Source organism: Convolutriloba macropyga, unplaced genomic scaffold, assembly GCF_964194025.1.
Source record: "Convolutriloba macropyga unplaced genomic scaffold, txConMacr16.3 SCAFFOLD_4670, whole genome shotgun sequence".
In the NCBI taxonomy this organism is placed as follows: domain Eukaryota; kingdom Metazoa; phylum Xenacoelomorpha; order Acoela; family Convolutidae; genus Convolutriloba; species Convolutriloba macropyga.
In genome coordinates, this window is record NW_027451310.1 from 10,671 (window position 1) to 15,000 (window position 4,330).

The window sequence follows — 4,330 nt, forward strand, 5'->3', positions numbered from 1 at the left end:
ACTCTGATTGGCTGCCACTGTTAGGCCATTTGGGAGCGCTTTTCTCGCACTCTGATTGGCTGCCAGTGTTAGGCCATTTGGGAGCGCTTTTCTCGCACTCTGATTGGCTGCCAGTGTTAGGCCATTTGGGAGCGCATAGATGACGAGGCAACACTTTCAGACAGCAAAGCGATGCTTCAGCTTACTTCAGCTAATTTAGAACACAACCGAACATTTGTAGCAAGACACCGCACAACCTTGGCTGCTTGGTTGCCTGAGCACAAGTTCAAGTTCTTTCCCAGTGCCGTAACACGACACTGGAATTTTCACCAAATGTCAACCACCGTTTGCCGTACACTCCGAATTATGTTACGGTGCTTATTGGCTAGAGAAGAACTCAAAAGTATGAGTTGATTGCAAGGCAGTAGACATGGTTTCGCACAGCATAGATCAACATAGAATAAAACTCTCTGCAGAATTTTGATCTTCCTTCTTCCTAACTCAAATGAGTAGCGAGGTCCATATCATGCACCACCGAGAGACTATCTTCTAGTCTATCTATACCACCAGCCCGAAGGCTAGCAATATAATAAGAGCAAAACCGTCCGTGGTTGCGGGACACCGAATCGGCGCCCTCACCACACAAAGTAGTGCAATTCATAAAAATTACACTGTTCACTTTCATTTCGCGTGTGCGCTTTCAATGAGCGACAACACTTGCAAGCAACTCACACTCCTTGGTCCGTGTTTCAAGACGGGCTGTAGAGAGCATTGAATAGGAAGTTGAGGTCAGACAGGCAATCAAGATCAATTTATCTCATTTTGTTTAGAATCAACAAGAAGAATTCCGAGGAAAACTTCTGCTCGATTCATTAACAAGATTTGCCAAAAGACGACAACTACACTACTCGGTAGCCGAGAATATAATATCAAGGCATTGAGTATGGTAACGCTCACTCCAGTTCCCCTTCAACAGTTTCACGTACTTTTCACTCTCTCTTCAGAGTGCTTTTCAACTTTCCCTCACGGTACTTGTTTACTATCGGTCTCGCTTTATAATTAGCTTTTGGAGAGACATATCTCCAGCTTCGAGTTGCACTTTCAAACAACTCTACTCATAGGAATGAGCCATTATGACTGGTATCGAAAATGACCTTTACAGGATTTTCACCTTCTTTGATGCTACTTTCCAGTAGACATCAGGACAAATTCACCAGTCTAGCATCAAACCATACCGGACACCGAGAAATGTTGCCATTTCTCTTCCCGATGAGCTTTTCCCTGTTCATTCGCCATTACTAAGGGATTCTCAGTTGATTTCTTTTCCTCCCCTTACTGATATGCTTAAGTTAAGGGGGTTCTCTCGCCCAATTCAGGTTATGTAGTTGATTGTCTCTTAATTGGTTCACTGACCAATATGAGACAGAAACCGATTCAGCAGTTTTGTTCGCTACTACTATCAAACACAGGTCGAAGTTTCCATTCAGTCATTAATTCCAACTTTCAAATGTTGTTGTTTCAGCTTTCGCTTACTAGAAGCAACATAATACTCGCTGCAATACAGACCTCGGGAAACCCTCACCGTGAATAAGGTTCACTCACATATTTCACTACATTTTGCGTGGGATTGGAGATGAGGCTACTCGTTCTTGCTCAGTACTAGGCTGAAAATTAACGAAACTTCGTTACAAACGTTCACATGTTGATGTTTCCGCTTTCGCGTACTCGAAACAACATAATACTAGTCTTTGTAATTTAGTTTCATAATTTCAACTGTTCTCATGCAGAATTTTTGCTCATTCTTATCCCAAATTTTGACCTGGCTACTAGTTACACTCCTTGTACTTATTGCAAAATGACCACAAATTTCAACAGCTTTCACATGTTGCTGTTTCGGCTTTCGCTTACTACAGTCAACATAATACTCGTTGCAAAATAAGTGCTCGGCATCTGCAATTTTCCAAAGACGAAGTTTCGCCAGTTCAATTTTCGCTCGCCAATTATGGCTACTAATTCACACGGTACTGAGCTCAACAACATTAAATTTGTTCAGCAAGACTTTCACATGTTGATGTTTTGGCTTTCGCCTACTAGAAGCAACATAATACTCGTCTTGTTAGCTCATTCAATGAGAATAGCTTTTCCCGTTGAGAATTTTTGCCTTCAATTGGCGTTGTAGTGAGTTTGGCTACTCAGATCACCAAATACTTGTGACAATTCGAACCAGAAATGTTTTCAATTTTCACATGCTGATGTTTCGGATTCAACCTACTAGAAGCAGCATAATACTTGTATTCAACAATTTCTGTATCAAATCCCAGTTTTCTCTGGTGCATCTTTGCCAAACTATTCCAAACTGCCTGAGTCTGAATACCAATTACAGGTACTAGTAAATGCACGTTACTAAGGACTATATAGTTCTAGGTTACTGTACACAACGACGTTCACATGTTGATGTTTCAGCTGCCGCTTACTAGAAACAACATAATACTTATCGTGCATACCTTTCCATAACTTGTCCTTTTCAGATGCATTAGTTTCCCTTTGTCTTGGCTTCTACAGTCAGACTGGCTACTAGTAACAGCACAGTACTAATCACATATCGTTCTACAGTTTGCAGACAACTTTCACATGTTGATGTTTCAGCTTTCGCCTACTAGAAACAACATAATACTCGCTGTATACATTTGTAGTTCTCTATGTAACTTTCATGTGAAGAAGTTTCGCCAGTCTTTTTGACTGTCTCAAATCTGAGTCATGCTTAGGCTACTAGTTGCTTCATAGTACTTATCGCCTCGAGATCATTGAACAAAACTTGATTTTCACATGTTGCTGTTTCAGCTTCCGCTTACTAGAAACAACATAATACTAGTCTCATTAAGTTCCGTCTCTTTGCAATTTTCTTATGAAGAAAATTCGCCATCACAATGACTCCAGCAGTTCTTGATCAAGGAATGCAATCATTGATCAGAATGCTATTATTTGAATCGGTTCTGCTTTAAGTGTTCCAATTTTATTGGAAGCACCAACAATAGAACATCAATGTGTTCAATCGAGAGTTATATAACCCTGAATCGGACGCAGTCAACAGCCGAAGCCGAGACCGCCTTTTGCGTTAGAGAGGTCGGTAAACAAATCTTGCGATTCATACCGAATTAACACATATAGCTGTGCTCCTCTTCGTAAAGCGAGCCAAGTGATCCCCTGTTGAAGGATGTATTTGGACCAATCTAGTAGCATTTGGTTTCCAACAAGCTCTCCCAAGTTAGCTTACTTATTGGGCTTTTCAACCAATTCGGTTGGCTACAAGCATCATCAAAGTACTAGCCACAGTTTGATCGCAAAATTCTACGACTTTCACATGTTGATGTTTCGGCTTGCGCTTAGCCTACTATAAGCAACATAATACTAGTCATATCATAGAGCGTGATCAGCTTGTGACGTTCTCATGATGAAGTTTCACCAACAGTGTCTCACTTCGAGCTTAAATCCAGCTACTAGTAACTACACAGTACTGACTGCAACGATAACTTTTATCTATACCTTTCACATGCTGCGCTTTCGGCCAGGGCCTACTAACGTCAACATAATACTCGATATAAACTTTTGTTCATGATGCAGCTTCCCCATGCAGAAGTTTCGCCTTCAAATGCTCTCTTGGCCATATGACGTAAGAAAAGGTTACTAGTAACATCACAGTACTAGCCACAGTTTGATTGCAAAATTCTACGACTTTCACATGTTGATGTTTCGGTCTCGCTGCCACTGTTAGGCCATTTGGGAGCGCTTTTCTCGCACTCTGATTGGCTGCCACTGTTAGGCCATTTGGGAGCGCTTTTCTCGCACTCTGATTGGCTGCCACTGTTAGGCCATTTGGGAGCGCTTTTCTCGCACTCTGATTGGCTGCCACTGTTAGGCCATTTGGGAGCGCTTTTCTCGCACTCTGATTGGCTGCCACTGTTAGGCCATTTGGGAGCGCTTTTCTCGCACTCTGATTGGCTGCCACTGTTAGGCCATTTGGGAGCGCTTTTCTCGCACTCTGATTGGCTGCCACTGTTAGGCCATTTGGGAGCGCTTTTCTCGCACTCTGATTGGCTGCCACTGTTAGGCCATTTGGGAGCGCTTTTCTCGCACTCTGATTGGCTGCCACTGTTAGGCCATTTGGGAGCGCTTTTCTCGCACTCTGATTGGCTGCCACTGTTAGGCCATTTGGGAGCGCTTTTCTCGCACTCTGATTGGCTGCCACTGTTAGGCCATTTGGGAGCGCTTTTCTCGCACTCTGATTGGCTGCCACTGTTAGGCCATTTGGGAGCGCTTTTCTCGCACTCTGATTGGCTGCCACTGTTAGGCC

General features: G+C 42.9%; 1 pseudogene; it reads right to left on the reverse strand.

Moving 5' to 3' along the window:
• Positions 1–3,043: 3,043 nt before the first annotated feature.
• LOC142356562 (5.8S ribosomal RNA) lies at positions 3,044–3,195 on the reverse strand (annotated as a pseudogene).
• Between the last annotated feature and the right edge of the window lie 1,135 nt (positions 3,196–4,330).